This window comes from Corylus avellana, chromosome 1 (assembly GCF_965113065.1).
Source record: "Corylus avellana chromosome 1, dhCorAvel1.hap1.2, whole genome shotgun sequence".
NCBI lineage: Eukaryota > Viridiplantae > Streptophyta > Magnoliopsida > Fagales > Betulaceae > Corylus > Corylus avellana.
Window position 1 is genome coordinate 41,833,799 of NC_142490.1, and position 23,272 is coordinate 41,857,070.

A 23,272-nucleotide genomic window follows, 5' to 3' on the forward strand; every position below is an offset into this window, starting at 1 on the left:
GGAGCATAAAATGGCCAGAGCTTGAGGAAGGGGGCATAATCATGAGTAAGAGGGGCATAATCAGGACATAAAAAAAAATTTTACCATACTAGGGGGGATTTTTGGGAGTTGAGGGTGGGCGGATGCCCCCCCTCGACCCCCCCTGGATCCGCCCCTGGGTTAAAATGAAAACGGCTGGTAGTTTGAAAGTTTTTTTTATATTTTTTCCAATTTTTTTTTTTCATAAAAGGGCATTGTAGTAACTTACCCATAACAAAATGATGTCGTTTTGCAGTTTTCGTCCAAACTGACGATTTTGACTAATGAAGTGGCCAAAATGCAATAGTTTGGTAGTTTGTGGGCTATTTTACCACTTTTGGAACATTAGGGGGGTTAAATCGAAAACGGCTAGTAGTTTGGAAGGCTTTTTTATATTTTCTCCTAATTTTTTTATACTGCATGAAGAAATTTGTAATTTAGGCCAACCACATAGACTAATTTTATATTTATTCATTTTTTTTAGTTTAATTTTTTTTATTTGTTTTGTAGTTTTTAATATTGATATTTTTTATTTGAGGTTTTTCTTTCTTCATTTAATGAGATTTAATGTCCAAAAAAAGACTATTTCATCCGATTTAACAAAATTCCCTAACGATGGGGGTTGTGGGGTTGGTTAGTAATTGGTAGTTCGAGACTGTCAGATGGTGAGAGAATCAATTCCTGGGGCTATATTGACAGGGGGTGGTGGGTAAAAGGTATATATTTATACCACACACACATTTGGGTTTAAAAATTAAGCTTTCTTTCTATCAATTATGAATTTGTCCTTAGTGATAGATGAGTTGAACAACCAAAAGATAAATGACTACTATCATGTATAGTTTCGCTAAAGTAGCCCGCTGTTGACCTCGGTTGTGAAGCATGGTTATATACTTTGATTTTAAGCATCACACATGACTTATGGCTAATCAAAACCCATTTTATCTAGTTTAGCAAATGAGTTTTAAAAGAAGTCATACATTGGATTATTTATTTTTTTTTTAATCTATATTATTTAAATTTTGTTTATTTTTATTTTTTATAAAGATTATAGTTTTCCTAAAGATCCTATTTTTTAACATTTCGGAAAAAGAGATGTGGAGAGAGATGTAGAAGATAAATAGTAGGAGAAAATAAAATGGCTCTCCTGAATAGTGCGGCTACATGTAGCATTTTTTTTTTTTTTGGCTAATCCAATAAAATATCCATTTTACATTTTTTTTTTTCACTAATCCAATGTGGTGGGAGGTTTTTTACAAATATGATTAGCGATTTTAGATAAAAGTTCAATTTGGCTATTTCATTGTGAGTGCTCTTAAGCGCTCTCGCTTAGAACATATGCAAGATATACATAGAGGACCAAACTAGCACCAAGGTAACTATATCAAGCATGTACCAAAAAATTTCTTATTTGCTCAAAACGGACTCATTTGTAGCCCTGAAAAACATGTTGTTCATTAGATAGGGACACTGTTATATCAATCCAATTGTATGGGAGTGAGACAAAAGTTAAATATTTAACGTTACTCAGTTCATCAAATCGGTTAGGTCCGGAGCATGTTCTTATTATTTTACTTGTAATTGGTAGTTTTATCCTTTTCAGCAAGGAGGCTCAAAGTTAAGCCATTTATGAAGAAATCAATGACAATAATTTATAATTTTCCATTGTTTGTTAATGAAATACAAAAACAAATTTGGGTCTCCATCCATAAATCATCACAATGAAAAAGGAAACTTTTGCAGCGAAATTGCAATGGTGCTAGAATATCTATTACTAAACTGTGCTAATGTGTATTAGCTTCCTCATATAGAGTTCATAGCATGCTTTGAAGTGACTTCATAGGCAAAGTAGTTAAAGAATTTTATCAAAGAGCGTCAAGTTGTGGATTCAATATCAAAGAAATTGCGAATTTACCGTGATAATTTGGCAACAATTTTCTTGGGTTCACCTTAAATATATTTACTACTTTTTTGTGCTTTATCAATTATGGGATACAACACTCATAATAGTATATATATTCTTATAAGTAAATTCAAACTGTACAATTAACATTACAAAGTAGAAAACAAACTCCTCTATATAAATGAATAGAAAAGTTTTGACTATTTAGGTAAGCTAACCAAAACTATTCTCTCAATATTTACCAAATGAATATTTTTCTTTTCCTGAGTACAGTAAATCCAAAAGGTTTTAGACTATTTGCCAACGTTTGGAAGACAATCCTCAAGTATTTTTGAGCAAATCTCCTTTACTTTTGAGCTGATAGAAAAAATGACCCTCAATTCTCTATTCATGATCCAGCTTCATCTCCCCTCCGCCGTAGTATTGGACCAATAGAAAGACATGAATGAAGAGTGGGACTGCCGAATATCATTAAATGTTGGGTGTGATGAAGACCCAAAATCTCGTGGAATCTCAGGCCACCTACCCATGGGTTTCATTTTTCGGAGCAAGTATACATCCATATCCTCACTTTCAGCCTCATTGTTCCCCTCCAACACTTTCACTACTTGTCTCATTGTTGGCCAGGAACTTGGGTCAGGGTAAGCACATAACAAGCCCAAGTGAAGCACCCTGCCCACTTCTTCCTCATCAAACTCGCCTCTAGCCTTCAATCTCTCATCAAGAACATTCAATAATTGCCCTTGTACCATCAATAGCCATGCCCAATCTACCAAAGCTGGCTTCCCTACCTCTATAGGCCTACTCCCACACATGACTTCTAAAATCAAGACACCAAATCCAAACACATCGGTTTGAGCCGATGCCTGTCCGCTTCTAATCACTTCCGGCGCCAAATATCCAACGGTCCCGATCACCCTTGTCGTGTTAGGCACTTGTCCATGGTTGTGCATTCGGGCTAATCCGAAATCCCCTAGCCTTCCATTCATATCCTTGTCAAGTAACACATTGCTGGCCTTAATGTCCCTATGAAGGACTTTGGCTTCCCACCACTCATGTAAGTACAAGACTGCAAAAGCTACATCTTTCAAAATCGTTATCCTGTCTTCACAGCTCAACATCTTCCTGTCATCACATTCAAACACTCATTTGTCCAAACTCCCATTTCCCATATACTCATAAACCAAAAAGAAGTTGCCCTTGTCTCTCTTGCACCACCCTCTCAACCCCACCAAACTTCTATGCTTCAATCTTCAAGGCTTGAAATTTCAGCCAAAAACTCTCTCACCCCAACATTTTCATGGGAAATGCATTTCACTGCAATCTCTGCCCCTCCTGCTAAAACACCCTTATAGACCTTCCTATTCCCACCGGTTCCGATCACATCTTCTTCTTAGAAATCTCTTGTGGCCGCCTCAATTTCTATATAAGTCATTCTGTGTGGCCAATACTCCAATTCCCATTCTTCCATTTCCTCTCTCTCCCTAACTCCCCTTCGCTTCCTCTTGATCAAAAACAGAGCAAACAGAGCACAAAGACCGACACCAAAAAAACCTCCCACTGTGATTCCTGCAATAAACCCTTCGGATTGAAATATTGAACCCTTTGGAAGAATAAACGACGGCAAACCTGTGGTGACCAAATTTTGGCTTAACGAAAAGTTGGAATTACTAAAGGTCCAAGCCAAAACTGTCCGGTAGCACTAGTAAAGCCAACATACAGTACATCCTCAAAAACCTCAGAAAGATCAAGAGACGCATTCAACAAAGGCTTCCGAGGTCTTTTCATGCCTGCCAGAGCCACAGTAACATTAATCAAAGAATCTGAATAATCAATCCAAACTTGGTAATTTTCACCACTGTTGAGCTTCAATTCCTTGAATGACTTCTCATCATCGGCCTTGCTGCTGTTGTCCCTTCTTTGGTTGTCGGGCCAGTACCCGGCATCGTGTGATGCATTTGATTTGAGGGAGTTCATGTCGATTCCAACATGGTTGGCGCTTATGTCATCGAATTCTACGTTCTTAAACACATCAAACTCGACACCGAAGACATGGTTATTGGGATTCCCATTGTTGGTGAAGTTGAGAAGGCCTAGATGATTAACTGGGTGCGCACCTTCGATGCCCTTTGCGGGCACAAACATGAAAGCCATGCCATGCCTAGCAGGAGGATTATTCTTGTAAGAAACCATAGAGAAGATGAAAGAAGTTGAGAAAGGATACACATAAGAAGAGTTTGGGTTTTTAGCGGGGATCTTTTCTGGGTGAATTGCCCGGCGGATTAAGTAATAAGTTCTGTTAGTGAGCGTTAGAATACGAGAGTCAACGTCGGCCAGGCCATAGAGTAACATATCGGAGGAGTTGAAGCCATTGAAGACGAAATCAACAGCCGATATGGATTGGAAGAAGAGGAAAACGGGCAGCAGAAAGCGTAGTAGGAGAGACTGTTGGTGTTTATGCTCCTCCATGGGGGATGATTGCTAGAAAAATGGAAAGAGAGATGAGCACATGGTGTTGGGTTGGGTGAGGAGTTATTGAACTTTCTTGGTCAGCTTGTAGATATTCATTGCATTTGATGTCCTTTGTCACAGGACAGGTTGCCGGGTCGTTATCTATCAACATTTTCATAGCAGAGTTATCAACTGCAGTGAATGGAGAAAAATATGGCATTGACAAGACAATGAGATCGAGTTTAGAAGAGTCAAAGAAGGGCTACAGAATTGCATGGTTTAATTTGTCTCCAAAATGTTAGGTGTGACTTGCCATCATTGATGTGGGCCCAACAACATTATTCCTTCTCCAATTAGGAGAGGTTTCTTGCTTCAGTCGACTTCTCCTACTCCCACTCAATATTGGATTCCTTGTCATTCTTGGACTTTAATTGAGAGGCTTATGACCGCCTTAGTCACACTATAAAAGTGTGTCTTGTTTATTGAGGAGGGACAAGCCGAATAGCTTCATAAGAGTGTGTGCTAAAAATGTGAAGCACCGAAAGAGGGGAGAAAAACATAAGTGCAGTAGACACAACGTGGAAGAGAGTTTGAGAGGGATCAATGTGTGTGCAAGGGCAACAAGGGTGTTTTTCTTCTTGGTGGTTTTTGGGAAGCCAAAAACAAGTAATTAGAAGAAAATATGCTACAAAATAAGAGAAGAAAATAGAGATCAGCCGCCATCCGTTTCAGCAAAAGAAAAGTTTGTACATCTATCTTTTGTATTCTATTTTGCAAAATAGTCTCTCTTGTGTGATAGTGAGATTTAAGTGTATTGGGGCTTTGGAATCTTAGTAATTTTCTCTCTACTATTTTTGTAAAAGGCATATATATATACCACACACATATTTGGGTTTAAAAATTAAGCTTTCTTTCTATCAAAATTAGACTTGACTCTTTATTCGTGCTTTGTCTCCCCTCGATAAAAATTATGGTTTTGTCCTTAGTGATAGATGAGTCGAACAACCAAAAGAGAAATGACTACTATCATGTATAGTGTCGCTAAAGTAGGCCGTTGTTGACCTCGGTTGTGAAGCATGATTATATGCTATGATTTTAAGTGTCATGTTCAGCGATTTTCAATTTGAACTCCAAAGTTTCAATTTTTACAATTCACCCGCACAAAGTTTCAATTTTTTTTCAATTCAGCCATTCTGTCAGTCAAAGCCGTTTTGACTGACGGAATAGTGATCACTTGCGGTGCACATGATTACTTATGGCATTTTCGTACCCAAAATAACCCCATTCCTGTTTCTTCTCCCTTTGCCTTCAACAGCATCTGTAGATGCTCTGTTTGCTTCCTGAGAAAATGTAAGAAGGGAAAGCAAAAGGGATTCATCTTTTTATTTTTTTTCGATTTTCTGGATTCTTGGTTATTCAAAATTAGTTGAAAGTTACTTTCAACTGACACTTTTTGGCATTGATTTTGTTTCTCATTCACAAGAAATTAGATTTGTTTGCTTCAATGCTCTGTTTGTTTCTTCAGAAAATGTTGGAAGAAAAAGCAAAAGGACACTACAAAACTGAACTCATACTTCTCTCAAAATTCACAATGGGGAAATGCAATCCATACCCATCTCACGAATTCACGAGAAAGCCATACCCATTTCGCTAAATCTATCGGAATCCAGAGTGAAACCCGATAATAATCGATCAAAACAATGACGAACACGGTGTTCTCAAAGCTCTCCAACGACGTGGTGCTCAACATCTTCTTCAAGCTCGAGGATGACCCGCGCAACTAAAAAACAAGGCAAGAACCTCACATCCCCACACCCTTTGCAAACACCCAGACCTCTCTTCTTTGGAAGCCTATCAAGAACAAATTGTCTTATGGGCATTGAGATTTCATGGTAAAATTCTATTATATCAGATTTTACTTGAGATATAAATTCCATTATTGGCCTCTGTTTTGGTTTTATAAAACAGAGGATAAGCAAGAAGGGAGGAATGGGAATGTTTCACAGTGGCCATTGGAACCCATTGATGATGAAGCCTTTTTTCTTCATTGACAAGTGTGCGTGCGTTTAGAAGGGATGTGGATATTTTGGGTACGAAAAGGCCATAAGTAATCACGTGCACCGCACGTGATTACTGTTCCGTTAGTCAAAACAGTTTTGACTGACGAAATGACTGAATTGAAAAAAAATTGAAACTTTGTGCGGGTGGATTGCAAAAATTGAAACTTTAGAGGTCGAATTGAAAAACGTTGCCAACTTCGGTGGGGTAAAAGTAATTTTCCCCCCAAAAGAAAGAAAGTATATTTTTATATAAAATGACTAATCAAAACTCAGTTTATCTAGTTTAGCTAATGAGTTTTAAAAGAAGCCATACATCAGATCATCATTTTTTTTTTTTTTAATCTATATTATATAAATTTTATTTATTTTTAGGGAAAAATATAAAAAAGCCCCACAAACTACCAGCCGTTTTCGATTTAGCACCCTAATGTTCCAAAAGTGATAAAGTAGCCCTCCAAACTACCAACTATTGCATTTTGGCCACTTTGTTAGTCAAAACCGTCAGTTTGGATGGAAACTGCAAAACGATGTCGTTTTGTTATGGGTAAGTTACTACAATGCCATTTTTTGAAAAAAAAACAAAATTTGGAAAAAATATAAAAAAGCCCCCCAAACTACCAGCCGTTTTCATTTTAGCCCCTTAATGTTTCAGAAAGTGATAAAGTAGCCCCCCAACGAACGATGTCGTTTTAAATTTCCGTCCAAACTGACGATTTTGACTAACGGAGTGGCTAAAATACAATAGTTTGGTAGTTTGGGGGACTACTTTATCACTTTTGAAACATTAGGGGGCTAAATCGAAAACAGCTGGTAGTTTAGGAGGCTTTTTTATATTTTTCCCTTATTTTTATGTTTTATAAGGATTATAGTTTTCCTAAAGATTCTATTTTTCAACATTTTGGAAAAAGAGATGTGAAGAGAGAAATAGTAGGAGAAAATTTTGTGAGAAGAGAGATGTAGAAGACATATAGTCTGTAGTATTTTTTTTTTTTTTTTTTGGGCTAATCCAATAAAATATCCATTTTGCATTTTTTTTTACTAATCCAATGTGGTGGGAGGTTTTTTACAAATATGATTTGCGATTTTAGATAAAAGTACAATTTGACTCCTCTATTGTGAGTGCTCTTAGGCGCTCTCTCTTAGCTGATTTTCAAAAGTAATAACGTACAAAAATATATATTATCAAATATGGGAAGGGTGCCTAGATAAAAGTTAAGGGTTTGTTTGGGAAGACAATTCTTCCCAATTCTTCTCAACTTTTTTCTCTTTTTTTAGTTGATTTGACGCTACTAACACTCAACTAAACTTAACTCAAAAGTTTCAACTTTATTTAAAATTTTGTATTCTTCAAACAACCCAAACATAATCTCAACTTTTTTTTCTCCTCAATATTTGCAATTTTGAATTCAATTCAATAGAATAGAAAAAAATTGCAAACCCATCGATTCATTCATGCATGCATACGAATGGACCAATACAAATATTACATGTATATACAAACACACAGAAGAAACAGCCAAAATGAAGCCACTTTCCTCACTTTATGTATTCTTTTTGTTATAGTTAATTGTCCATATTCAAATATCATCCACAGCATCAAGGATTGAAAAATTCAAATCCACTCATTTTCTTTGTTTTCTCAGCCTTCTTGTAACTTGTGCTAGAAACAATGTACCCAGATACCATCTTCTTATCAATTTGGAACAATGACGATGTTCAGTAACTCTATCTTTCCTCCCCTTAAATAGCAAATGTACAGTATCTTAAGAACCCAACTACCCACAAAAAAAAAAAGAAAAAAAAGAAAGAAAGAAGCTCAACTGTCAAAGCAGAAGGCAACATACTGCAGTTTACATGTTATAATGGGGAAGAAAGGGTTTTATATGCTAATTTCACTCTAGGCTAATTAGAACATATGCAAGATATACATAGAGGACCAAACCAGCACCAAGGTAACTATATCAAGCATGTACCAAAAAAATTCTTATTTGCTCAAAATAGACTCATTTACAGCCCCGATGTTCATTAGATGGGGACACTATTACATCAATCTAATTATATGAGAGTGAGACGAAAGTTAAGTATTTAGTGTTACTTTGTTCATCAAATCCGTCAGGTTCGAAATGTGTTCTTCTTATTTTATTTGTAATGGGTAGTTTTATCCTTTTGTGCAAGGAGGCTCAAAGTTTAGCCATTTATGAAGAAATCAATGACAATAATTTATAATTTTCCATTGTTTGTCAATGAAATACAAAAACAAATTTGGGTCTCCATCCATAAATCATCACAATGAAAAAGGAAACTTTTGCAGCGAAATTGCATTGGTGCTAGAATATCTACTACTAAACCATGTTAATGTGTATTAGCTTCCTCATATAGAGTTCATAGCATGCTTTGAAGCGACTTGATAGGCGAAATGGTTAAAGAATTTTATCACAGAGCGTCAAGTTGTGGATTCAATATCAAAGAAATTGCGAATTTACTGTGATAATTTGGCAACAATTTTCTTGAGTCCACTTAAGTATATTTACTACTTTTTTTTCTTTATACTTTCTCAATTATGGGATACAACACTCATAACAGTGTCTATTCTTATATGTAAATTCAAACTGTACAATTAACACGACATAGTATAAAACAAACTCCTCTACATAAATGGATGGAAAGGTTTTGATTGTTTAGGTAAGCTAACCAAAACTATTCTCTCAATATTTTGTTCATATGGACATCATATTTGATAAAATATATAAATATATTAAATATAATATAAAGAGAGAGAAGGGAGAGAGAGAGAGAGAGAGAAAATATGTAATGGACTACATTGTATTAAGACTGATTAATTAAAGAGTATTACAAAGGCCTCTATTTATAGAAAGACCATGAGTGATAGTTAAGTAACCTAGTAGACTAAGGAAAGGTAAACCTAGTAGGTTAAGGAAACCTTAGAATCAATAAGGAAGTAAATAGCCCTATAATAATAAATAACCCTAATATAATATTCTTAATATTAATATACAATCCCATAAAACATGGAGGAGGAAATCATGGGATTGTTGCCTTGTGATTAAATTTTGTCTTCTAACACTCCCTTGCAAACTGATGGTAGGAACTTCCTTCAGTTTGATAAACAAAAAGTAATTGGTAGTTTGTCAATTGAATCTTGCCATAAACCACCGGGGGTGGACGAATCTCGCCGTAAAACACCATTGGGCAGACGGATCCTGCTGCAAATTACCAAGGGATGATCGGATCACGCCATAAATACCAAGGGCCTGTCAAATCACGCCGCAGAACCATTATTGGATGTCAAATTTTCACCGCAAACTACCTAAAACCTAAAACTAGGATGAGTAGTGACCAAGAAGAGAAGAGCCAACATGGCTTGAATGAGCTCGGGTTTTGGTTGTTACCTAGGCTAGAGACATGAAAAAGGCCTGGATTTTAGGTATTACCATAAGACCAAGACATTGGGCCAACAATGGGCCATATTGAAACTGACAAACTATAGGTTGAAGTGAACCTTGGGTTTTAGATACTACCCCAAGGTCAAAAAGGCAATAAACTCTCTCAATGGAGGAAAGGACGCTGGCACAAGGTAGTCCAAGAACGTCCGATGGAGGAAAGGACGTCGGCACAAGGTACTCCGAGAACGTCTGATGGAGGATAAAAGAAGTGGGCATCTTTGGCCTCTTTTGTGGGCATTTTTTGCCTCTTTTGATTTTTTTTTATTATTATTATTTTTTTTTTAAGAATATCCTGTTCACAGATTACATAAACTGGGATAAGGAATACCTTAATCCCGTAACCAAACTGAAATCCAAACAACTAAATCAAGATATCATATTCCTAAACTAGAATAGGAATAGCTGCATACTCGAATAAGGGTAAATCAAAAACTGTAGCCAAACATGCGTCTTCTTCTCAATGAGCCACAAAAGAAAATTCCTGAAACAGGATTTGCTAATGGAGTCAGTGGATCTATAGCTTGGAGCGCCATAGATTGGCACAAATGCGCGGTTTGGACGGTGGTTCTAGGGAGCAAGTCAGAGGAAGTGCTTGGATGGTGCGATGGCTGGCGCCGGCGAGATGAGATGGTTCTAGATGGTGTGCTGCTTTCTGAATCTTAGAAAGCGGATTAGGATCGGTGGTGGAGGCGCCTGCTGACCTGGCGGTTCGGGCATGAACTGAGCATCGTTCGGTAACGATGTAGAGTCTGGGCGTCGTAGAGGTGGAGGAGTTCCGATGCCGGGGTGCCGGAAGAGAGTGGCGTGGCTGCAGTGACGGTGAGGAGGCTTGGTGATTCCGGTAGATGTTGGATAGCAGGGCCTGGGTTGCGAATGGCTCTGATGAGCAACGTGTTATGGATGGTGGAGTGCCGTCGTTCGAAACTGGAGGGTACGGAGGTGTCAGAGAAGAAGACATTGAGGAATGGTTGCCGTTTTGCTGGTCCTGTGCTACGGCGTGATGCAGAAGTGATGAGGCGACGACAAATCCCTAATTTTTTTTTAATTTTTTTTTTTTTTTTTTTTTTTTTGTGAAAGGGAGAAATAAAATAAAAGAAATAAAAAAAAATTCACAGGACCCTATGGATCAAACACTACCATAAGCTGGTGGCTCTGATACTATGATAAACTATACAAATATATTAAATATAATATAAAGAAAGAAAATATGTAATGGACTACATTGTATTAAGATTGATTAATTAAAGAGCATTATAGAGGTCTTTATTTATAGAGTGGCTATGTGTGATAGGCAACTAACCTAGTAGACTAAGGAAAGGTAAACCCAATAGACTAAGAAAACCTTAGAATCAATAAGGAAGTAAATAACCCTATAATAATAAATAACCCTAACATAATATTCTTAAGATTAATATACAATCCCATGAAACATAGAGGAGGAAATCATGGGATTGTTGCTTGTGATTAGATTTTGTCTTCCAACAATATTCATGTCTTGATCCATGTGACTCTTGGTAGGGGCGATAAAGCATGCCACAACTTACCAAATGAATAATTTTCTTTTCCTGAGTAGAGTAAATCCAAAAGGTTTTAGATTATTAGCCAACGTTTGGAAGACAATCCTCAAGTATTTTTGAGCAAATCTCCTTTGCTTTTGAGCTGATAGAACAAATAACCCTCAGCTCTCCATTCATGATCCAGCTAAGCTTCACCTCCCCTCCGCCATAGTATTGGACCAAGAGATAGACATGGATGATGTTGGAGAGAAAATCAGCCCCCCAGAAGCGAGTTGATGAGTCGCCAGCAGCAAGTCGCTCAGTTAGCCCGTGTCGCCTAGTGGGCATGTCTCTGTGGGCCCATTGTGCACATCCCATTTATTGTATGACCCCGCTATTTATGGTAACCACTACGCACGGACCAGACTCAAGCACTCCTCTCTTGCACAAGAGGTATCGGCCACACCTTTCCACTGACGAAAATGGGCCCACAGCGAGGCAAGGCCATACCGACCCAATCCCAAGGATGAACATACAAGGAGAAGGGCCGATCCCAACCAAATGTGCGAGTGTATATATATATATATATATATATATATGAGACATGCACGGCTAATGAAAACAGAGGAATTCATTCATAGAACAAAGCTCTTACACCAAAAAACTCCCACTTCTCCTTCTCCCTTCGGAGTTCAATATCTTTCTAATCATCAATAGCTATCTAGCGCATTGCACCACATCAATTCAACCTAAGTTCTCAGGGGTGACCGGAAACTGTGTTAACAGATGAAGAGTGAGACTGCCGAATATCTTCAAATGTTGGGTGTGATGAATGTTGAAATTTATTGGCTCATATTTGATCAATAGAAATGGGCCAAATTTTTGGTTATTGAATTTGTTATTTGTTTTCTTAATGGAGAAGCAAAGTTGAAAAAGGCTTGAATTGTGGGCTACCTTCTGCCGCACCTAAGAGCTGCGCCCAACATATGCCATTCAGTTTTTTGTAAAATGTAGCTGCCAGTCTGCCACCTCATTTGTTGTGATTTGTCCTTAATCTCCAAAGAACCGTCGCATGAAGACTTCTCACCTAAGAATTCACTGCACCCAAGAGTTTTAGTCTTATATTAACTCTTTTGTTTATTATTGATTGTCAACAAAAGAAGCACCCATGTTGTGTAGCCATCTTGGGCAGCCGTAAGAAGAAATGAATAAACTCATTTAGTTTATTCATTTCACATGCTACCTTGTTCTATAAAAGGGATGCATGGGAGTTGTACAAAGTATCCTCGATCGGCAGAAAATAGAACAGAGCTTGTGAGTGAGAGAAATTAGGTGTATTTGGGGATTTGGGTTTGTGAATGATTAAGCACTCTTTTGTGTCTCTTCTTCCGAATTAGTGAAATATCTCTCTACTTTTGCACTGTAGATGTAGGTAAATTACTGAACTATGTAAATCTTGTGTTTGTTGTCATTTTGTTCCTTCCGCTTGATTGATTTTGTGAGAAATTCGTGACCTTTCGCATAACAATGAAGACCCAAAATCTCGTTGAATCTCAGACCACCTACCCATGGGTATCATTTTTCGGAGCAAGTATGCATCCATATCCTTGTAATGGGCACAAAAAGGAAAACTATGCCGTGCCCAGGAAAATTATTCTTATAAGGAGCCAACGAGAAGATGAAAGAAGTTGAGAAAGGATACACATAAGAAGAGTTTGGGTTTTTAGCTAGGATCTTTTCTGGGTAAAGAGCACGATCGATTGCGAAATTTGTTTTGTTAGTGAGCGTTAGAATACGAGATTCGCCGTCGGCCAGGCCATAGAGCAACATATCGGAGGAGTTGAAGCCATTGAAGACGAAATCAACAGTCGATATGGATTGGAAGAAGAGGAAAACGGGCAGCAGAAAGCATAGTAGGAGAGGCTGTTGGTGTTTATGCTCATCCATGGAGGATGATAGCTAGAAAAACGGAAAGAGAGATGAGCAGACGGTGTTGGATTGGATGAGGAGTTATTGAACTTTCTTGGTCACCTTGTAGATATTCATTGCATTTGATTTCTTTGGCCACAAGGCAGGTAGCCGGGTTGTTATCTATCAACATTTTCATAGCAGAGTTTTCTACTGTAGTGAATGGAGAAAAAAATGGGATTGAAAAGAGAATGAGATCGAGTTTAGAAAATGGGATTGGAAGAAGAGAAAAACCGGCAACAGAAACCATAGTAGGAGAGGCTGTCAGTGTTTCTGCTTTTTCATAATTGAAGAAAATTATGTAAGAGAGATAAGCAGATGCAGGTGGATCTGAGAAGATTAAGAAAAGGTGGTGGTGGATGAGAAGTAGTAATTGAAGTTTCTTGGTCAACTTTCAGAAATTCGTTGGATTTTTTTTTTTTTTTTGTTGGTCAGAGACTCATAAGGCAGGTAGCCTGGTAGCCGGTAGGTGTGAATCAACCAACATTTTCATAGAAGATTATCTATCAAGTGGCAATGGCACGTTTTGGTTACTTTCCCAAACGTGACCCAATTTCTGAAAAACATCGATCTAGAGCAGGAAAGTTGTAGAAGGTGGTAACCACAAATAAAACATCTCAAGTTAAAACATCTTTTTTTTTTAGGGGGTCAAAAGGGGAAAGTGAAGATAGGCATCAAAGAGCTGGGATAGGTTTCTTGGAGTTTACATTAGGGATGTCAAAAATTATTAGAAGACCAGAACCGGAACCGAATCCAGAAAATTGAAAAACTGGGAAACCGAAAAACAGAAAATCAGGGACCCAGTTCCGGTTCCGGTTAGTAAAAAGTAAAAACCCGGTGTCCCGATTCTGGTACCCGGTTTTTGGTACATGGTTATTATCGAGTTATCGAGAACAGGCGGGGTACCTCTTATATATATATGTATTAAAAAATTTTAGAAACTATTTATATATTTATATATTTATATTTATGAACTATTTTTATTGTAAGAGGTATTTCTTTTGGTTGGTAGATTATTTAAATACTTGTTTTATTTTTTCTTTTTGGGTTTTGAATTTTTGTAGTAAGGGGGTATTTTTTGTGTATGTTAGTTTGTTTAAATACTTGTTTTTATTGTTTTAGGCCTCGTTTGGTTTGCGGAATAGACCCTTGGATTGAATTAGCTAATACTAGGCATACCTAGTCTTTTGTTTGGTAACACTCTATTCCTGGGAATAGTCTATTCCCATGGAACTACTAATCTCATACACACAGGGTTACCTAAGCCACTAAAAAATGAGTGGCTTCGCTAAACCTTTCCCGTGAGATTAAATTAATTGTGTAAATTGTTACAAACAACCTCACTTGTGGGATTAAATTTCATTCTCTTTCTCCGATTCCTCTATATTTCTCTCTCTCTCTCTCTCTCTCTCTCTATATATATATATATATATATATATATATATTTCCGTTTCTCTTTTCTCCGTCTCTATATTTTGTTCTCTTTTTTTCTATCTCTTTCTATTTTCTCTCTGATTCTTCTGGTACAGTTTTTCTACAAATGCAAACGAATTTTTTTTTCTCTATGCCGTCTCCCTTCTTTGTACCGTTTCTCTCTAATTTTCTTCTCTCCGTTTCTCTATTTTTTATTTATGTACTTTTTTTTTTTTTTTTTATTCTGTTTCTCCGAATCTCTTTTTTCTCAGTTTTTTTTTCTTTGACAGAGAAACAGAATCTGCAAGGTTTTTATAAATACAAATATATAATATGTTTTTTGATTTCTTTTGATTCTTTGTACATTCTCCAACTATATTTTTTTTGATTTCAAGATTGAGTTTGATTCTATTTTCTCCAACTATATTTTTTTTATATAAATAATTTTGTAGCATAATTGCAAAAAAAAAAAAAAAAGAAAAAAAAAAGCCACATACCTGACATAATTAAAAACAAAAAAGAAAAAGAAATTATAGTAAAGTTGTTTATGTTTTTTTTTTTTTTTTCAAAAAAAAAAAGAATGAAAGTTCTCAATAATATAAATTATATTTGTATTATAAGGGTATTTTAGGAAATTTGATCACAATATGATTCCCTTCACCAACATATTGTATTATACCAAACCAAGGAATATGATTAGCTAGTCTATTCCAGCATTACAACCAAACAAAGGAATAGGAATAGTTAATCTATTCCACACTTTTCTATTCCCAATAGTAGTTAATCCTTTTCCGATGGACTAAACATTCCGCGAACCAAACGAGGCCTTAATGTTTTCTTTATGTAACTAATTTAAAATAATTTTTTAAGGCATTTTAAAAAATTTAATTTTTATTTCTAAGGCCCATATAGGTAAAAACATTGATTTTTTAGGATTTTTGAGGTTTTTTTGTTTTAATTATTTGGAACAATTACAATAAAGACCATTTAATTTGGACAAAAAGGCTAATAGATTTTTTTTAAAAAAAAAGGGTCAACTGTATGAAAAAATTGGCTTATTTTAGGCCTAATACTTAAAATATGCCAAAAAAATAAACAATTTTCTTAAAAAAATCTATTACCGTTCTGACTGGTATCCGGAACCCCGGTTTATTGGGACCCGGTTCCCGGTTTGGGTTGACCAAAACCAAGAGCGAGGTATCCCAGTTTCGATCCTCGGTTCTGCCCAAAAACCAAACTATCTTATTAGGTTGACGCTCCTAGTTTAGACTTGAGAAGAAGAGTAAAAGAAGGCTACAGAAGTACGTGGTTTCGTGTTGGCATGGCATGTGTCGACAGCTCTAGAATGAGCTTTGGTTGTGTGCAGCAACATGTTTTGGTTGTTTCTACTTAGACGAATTTAGACAAACTTTACATCCACCCAATCTCCCTTTGAGTTTTATTAGCATATTCATTGAACGACTGACCGTACAGATAAGTTAGAATGAGTTGTTATCAACAGATATTTAAGGGGCAATCTTAATTAATGGATGAATAGGAATATCTCCACCATTTAGATATTATTTACTTTTCAAACACATACGTCATGTATTTTTATTTTTTGTTAATAATTTAGTGCTTAGTTGAACACAAGTATCTTATGAGGACAGCTTTTTTGTCGGGAATATTAAATATTAAATTTTTATTTTATAATTGTTTAATATTATACTCCTAAATAACTTCTAGATTTAATCTTATTAAATATATAATAAAAAAATTTCAACATTATTGGATGAATATTAAATATAACTAGGATTCCTCCTTCTCTAACCTAATTGAAAATTTCTACATCTTAGAACATTCACATTAGTTTATATATATTTTTATGCAAAATGATTAATCAAAACTTATTTTATCTAGTTTAGCCAATGAGTTATAAAATACACCATACATTTGATTATTTACTAATTTTATTTCTTTTTATTTTTTTTATAAAGCATTATGTTTTTCCTAAAGATCCTATTTTTCAACTTTAAGAAAAAAGAGATGTTAAGAAAGAAATAGTAAGAAAAAATTTTGGTAAAAGAGAGATGTGGAAGAGAAAATCTTGGGAAAAGAGCGATGCAAAGAGATAGATAATATATTAATGAGATTGATGTATAAACAGTATCCGCTACATGTAACGGTGAATTATTCACAAATGCTAAAAAAAAAAATGTATTTTTGCATTTGAGATGTATAATATTCTAATGTAGATGGTTTTTTAATGTTTTACTTATCTATTTTAGATAAAAGTAAGAAATAACTAAGCCATTGTAATTGCTCTTATAATCAAATGCATTTTCATGTCACCTTGTAGCACAATCACTTTTAGGATAAGCTAATGTAATGGGGACAGATAGGGCTCGATTGCGGATACATGCTGGAATATTTAAAAATAAGTGAAAAATAATGATTTTTTACTTTGCAGGTAATTAATAATCCCTTCGATTTATTTTCTATATCATATTTAAAAAAATAATAATAATAACAATAATATACCCTTGATATGGTCAAGGGCCTTTCTTTACTTATGCTCTCTCTTTCATATTATATATTTCTATACATCATATAGCCACTTAGATTTTTTTTGTTATTTTATTGATGTTAGGTTTTCGAGTACTTATGATTAATAGTGAAAGTCCGGGTAGATAAAAATCGATCGCATCCGCTATCTGCATATACAAATCCAGATAGCGATTTTAAGGTATGTAAATACAATTAATAATCGTATATGTATTCCCTTTATATATAATATATATTAAAGCTTTAAATTCAATTATTGAAGCATCTCTTTCTCCTGCTTAGAAGTTTGTTAGTAATGAAGCTTATTAGTTTGTCATATTTTACTTACAATACAATTTTCTTTATATTTTACATTTAATTGATTCATGATTTGTACGTGTAGGAGGGTTGATTTAGATTCATAGTGTGTTTAATTTTTTATTTTTTTTTGTTGGATTTGTAATTTATGGCAAAATGATTAATAAGTGTAATCTGAATAATAGTGTTCAACTAGAAGCACAAATTACAACTTTAAGGTGCAAAATATTCATTAACGAATAATAACTGCATTTAATGACTATAATAATTGTGTGGATGCAGATACTAATCGCACAATGCAAATGTAGATGTAGATACCTAAAAGTGATAACCGCATTATATAGATACAAATGCAGAAAGTGGCAGAGCCAAGATTTTTGTTAAGGGGTCAAGATTTTTTTTTCTAAAAAAAATTAAAGTCTAACAAAATTAATTTAAAAATATAAAAAATATATATATAAATGAAATAAAAAAAAAAATGATTCAACAAAATTTAGATATTGTTTAAAACATATAAATGTAACTTACAATTTAATTTTTCGCACTTGACGTTAATTTATTCAATTGGCTCTAACAAATCTTCATATTTTGAAATCATTGTAATTATTTTTTTATTCTTGATAATCTTGAATATATCATTCTCAATATATGTGATCAGACAATCATTTATCCATTGATCTCTCATTTAGTTATGTAAACTATTTTTAACAATGTAAAAGTTTGACTACATAGCTGAATATTTTTAAGACAAAGTAGGAAAAATTAATTTGAATTGTTGAAGGCTTAAAAAGGAAGAAATATTGTATAAAAAAATTGCAAATAGTTGAATTTTTAAATTGTTAAACGGTTTCTAATTCTTAGAAAATTATTTTTGACATGTTCACAAAAGAGGGGATGGAATATTAGAACTAATAACTTCCGTGTGATTTCCAAGACTCTAATTCTCTGATTATTTTATTTTATTTTTTATTTTTATTTATTTTTTTTTTTTTTTGAAATGCTCTAAATCTCTAATTTACTAGTGTTGTTGGTTAGGATTTCGTAAATTACCAAAGATCTAGAATTTTAAATATATATACCTAGGCAATAGGTTTAAAGTCGTTGCTTCTTCTTTTTTTTTTTTTTTTTTTTAAGAAAAAAAGAAAAAAGTCCAACTTTAAAGTAAGAGCCTTTTAAAGGTGTCAGTTATGCTTAATTAAAGCTTGATTAAAACAAAATTTTTTTTTTGGGTAAAGTCATTTTAATTCCCTTAAACTACCACCCTAATTATAATCTCTCTCTAAACTATTAATTGGGATAATTTACCACTCAAACTACTAAAACAATGACAATAAATCTCCAATTTTAACAAAATGACGAAATTACGTATACTAAACCCTAAAACCAAAAATACAAAAAAAAAAAAAAAAAAAAAGAATAAAAAATTTAAAAATAAATAAAAAGCAAAAAGGGGTGCCGAACCACCCCTGGAATGGATGGTGGTTGGACCACCGCCATTAGGCCATGGGGGTGGCTCGCCACTCCCATTCTGGCCAAATATTTTTAATATTTGTATTTTAAATTTTAAATATATTTAATTGTGTTTTTTTTCAAAATTTAAGGGATATGTTTGTCTTATTGAAAATTTTATAGGGATAATTTCGTCATTTTATTATCATTAGCGGGTACATTGTCATTGTTTTGATAGTTTGGGGAAGGAAGGGAGGTTGTCGCAATTAATAATTTGGGAGGAGATTATTATTGGGGTAGTAGTTTGAAGAGGTTAAGAGGATTTTTTTCTAAAATAAATTTTATGCTAAAGGAGCTCTTTTCAGCCTAAGTAAAACTGTAAAACAATTCGTTTTGGTAAATAAAAAAGAACCCTAAACTATGCGATTTTGCAACCAAAAAAAAAAAAAAAAACGACACTTTATCCTTAACCTTCTTTTTTTTTTTCAACATTCGTCTAAACTCTTAACCTAATTATTAAAATGCCTGAACTGAAAGAAAATCAGAATAATGAATTGTGAACTCCGGTTCTCTTGAGAAAGATTTGCTCCTTAATGAATGATTGAGAGTCGACAACCTAGGGCATCCGAAAAAATCCTATTGAAGTAAGAAAATATTTTGAGAGGTGAGGGGTCATTTGATTTTCAACTTGAAAGGAGAAGTTGAAAAGTAAAACTCCTTGTTTTGTTTTTTTCTTAGTGCCGTGCTGCAACTTGAAAAGTAAGAAAAAGCATGACGGTGCGACTGTACCTCTCCAGTCTCTCTCAGCTTTCACGCGCAAAAGTCTCTTTCTGTCGCTGTATTTATGAAAAATCACGTGGACCAGCAAGTTGTAGATTCAATGGGAGAGAAGAACACAGCAAGGCGGCGGCTAATGGACGCTTGAGTTGAGTGGCCCCCCACGTGACTTGATGAAAAATCACGTGGACCAACCTTTTTGTTCAAATGGAGATTGCAGGACCGGAGGTGACCTTTCAGATATGGCAACCCCCCTCCTGCCTTTGAAATTGAGGAAGGTCTCATTGATGTGTGTAAACGCTCTCCTATGACAAGACATTATAATTTAGAAACCCAACAAAATAAATTGCAAGTCAATTTCATTACCAAAAACTCATTTTTCTCCCTTCGCAATATGCAAACGGATTCGGTTGTATTGAGGCTTATTTTATTTGCTTAGAAAACAAACACACACATATATATATATATATATATATATATATATATATATATAGCCAAGCCAACACTCATAATACAATGTAATACATTTAGACCCTTTTTCATTATGTATGTAATCTCCTTTCTTTCTTCTGTTGCTTTTGAGATGATACAACAAATTACACTCAATTGTCCATTCATGATGCAGATTCACCTGCCCCCCACCATAGTTTTGGACCAAGAGAAATGCATAGATGAAGAGTGGGACTTCCGAGTATCTCCAAGTGTTGGGTATGATGAAGACCCAAAATTTCGTGGAATGGATTTCATTTTTCGGAGCAAATATGCATCCATATCCTCGCTTTCAACCTCCTCCTCCTTCTCCACCTCTTTGTTCCCCTCCAACACTTTGACTACATGTCTCATGGTTGGCCGGAAACTTGGGTCAGGGTACGCACACAACAAGCCCAAGTGAAGCACCCTGTCCACTTCTTTTTCATCAAACTCCCCTCTACCCCTCAATCTCTCATCAAGGGCATTCATTAATTGCCCTTGTACCATCAATAGCCATGCCCAATCTACCAATGGTGGCTTCCCTTCCTCTATAGGCCTCCTCCCACACATTACTTCTAAAACCAAGATACCAAATCCAAACACATCAGTTTGAGCTGATCCCCGTCCGCTCCTAATCACTTCCGGCGCCATATATCCGACGGTCCCGACCACCCTAGTCGTGTTAGGCACTTGACTATGGTCGTGCATTCGGGCTAATCCGAAATCCCCTAGCCTCCCATTCATATCCTTGTCAAGTAACACATTGCTGGCCTTAATGTCCCTATGTAGGACTTTTGCTTCCCACCCCTCATGTAAGTACAAGACTGCTGAAGCCACATCTTTCAAAATCCTTATTCTGTCTTCACAGCTCAACATCTTCCTGTCATCACATTCAAACACCCACTTGTCCAAACTCCCATTTTCCATATAGTTATAAACCAAAAAGAAGTTCCCCTTGTCTCTCTTGCACCACCCCCTCAACCCCACCAAACTTCTATGCTTCAATCTTCCAAGGCTTGAAATTTCAGCCAAAAATTCTCTCATCCCATCATTTTCATGCGAAATGCATTTCACTGCAATCTTTGCCCCTCCTGCTAAAACACCCTTATAGACCTTACCGTTCCCTCCAGTTCCAATCACATTTTCTTTTGAGAAATGTCTTGTGGCCACCTCAATTTCTACATAAGTCATTCTGTGTGGCCAATACTCCAATTCCCAATCTTCCATTTCCTCTCTCTCCCTAACATGTACTCCCCTTCGCTTCCTCTTGATCAAAAACAGAGCAAACAGAGTACAAAGACAGACACCGGAGAAACCTCCCACTGTGATTCCTGCAATAAACCATTTGGATCGAAATATAGAACCCTTTGGAAGAACAAACGATGGCAAACCGGTGGTAACCAACTCTTGGCTTAACGAAAAGTTGGAATTACTAAAGCTCCAAGCTAAAATATTGTTTCTTTGAATTAAAATTCCGGTACTACTAGAAAAGCCAACAAACATTTCATCCTCAAAAACCTCAGAAAGATCAATAGAAACATTCAACAAAGGCTTCAGAGGTCTTTTCATGCCTGCCGGAGCCATAGTAACATGAATCAAAGAATTTGAATAGTCAATCCAAACTTGGTAATTTTCACCACTGTTGAGCTTCAATTCCTTGAATGACTTGTCATCATCAGCATCGCTGCTGTTGTCGGGCCAGTACCCGGCATCGTGTGATGCATTTGATTTGAGGGAGTTCACGTCGATTCCAACATGGTTGGCGCTTATGTCATCGAATTCTTCGTTCTTAAACACATCAAACTCGACACCAAAGACATGGTTATTGGGATTCCCATTGTTGTTGAAGTTGAGAAGGCCTAGATAATTAGCCGGGTCTGCGCCTTCGATGCCCTTAACGGGCACAAACATGAAAACTATGCCATGCCTAGCAGAAGGATTATTCTTGTAAGGAACCAAAGAGAAGATGAAAGAAGTTGAGAAAGGATACACATAAGAAGAGTTTGGGTTTTTGGCGGGGATCTTTTCTGGGTAAATTGCCCGGCCGATTGAGTAATATGTTCTGTTAGTGAGCGTTAGAATACGAGATTCAACGTCGGACAGGCCATAGAGTAACATATCGGAGGAGTTGAAGCCATTGAAGACGAAATCAACAGCCGATATGGATTGGAAGAAGAGGAAAACGGGCAGCAGAAAGCATAGTAGGAGAGGCTGTTGGTGTTTATGCTCATCCATGGAGGATGGTAGCTAAAAAAACGGAAAGAGAGATGAGCAGATGGTGTTGGATTGGATGAGGAGTTATTGAACTTTCTTGGTCACCTTGTAGATATTCATTGCATTTGATTTCTTTCGCCACAAGGCAGGTAGCCGGGTTGTTATCTATCAACATTTTCATAGCAGAGTTTTCAACTGTAGTGAATGGAGAAAAAAATGGGATTGAAAAGAGAATGAGATCGAGTATAGAAGAGTCAAAGAAGGGCTACAGAATTGCATGGTTTAATTTGTCTCCAAAATACAATCCAGAATCTCCTGATTGTTTTTAGCCAATCCAACTTGCATGCATTCTCCAAGATATGACGGAATAATTTATGTCCGAAGAGGAATGGTCTTCAGAAGAAGAGTCACAGCATAATCTGAAAGAGAAGGCAAGGAAAAGGGTGGCCACAAGTAATCTTAAAAAGCCATCACTCATTAATAGCCCGATTGGGATGTGTTTAGATTATGAAGTTGAAATGCAACTGGTAAACCCACGTGAAAGACTTGAAGCCTTGTACATCTAGAAAGACGCCTTGTGTGTTTGGAATGACGAAGGGAACAGACGCGACAGTCCACGAGTTCAGCGTTGTTTTAAGACTAATTGGAATTGAGTATTCCATTTAGAAAGAAAATTGATATTTATTTACTGAAAATAGAGGAGTTTGAAATAGAATAAAAATTTCATTAGGAAAATTCCTAGGCCAT

The 23,272-nt window shown here is 35.8% G+C and overlaps 2 pseudogenes; both read right to left on the reverse strand.

Moving 5' to 3' along the window:
* Window positions 1-2,322: 2,322 nt before the first annotated feature.
* On the reverse strand, window positions 2,323-4,390 carry LOC148589862 (L-type lectin-domain containing receptor kinase VII.1 pseudogene; annotated as a pseudogene).
* A 16,077-nt stretch (window positions 4,391-20,467) lies between these two features.
* LOC132172548 (L-type lectin-domain containing receptor kinase VII.1 pseudogene) lies at window positions 20,468-22,546 on the reverse strand (annotated as a pseudogene).
* Window positions 22,547-23,272: the final 726 nt, after the last annotated feature.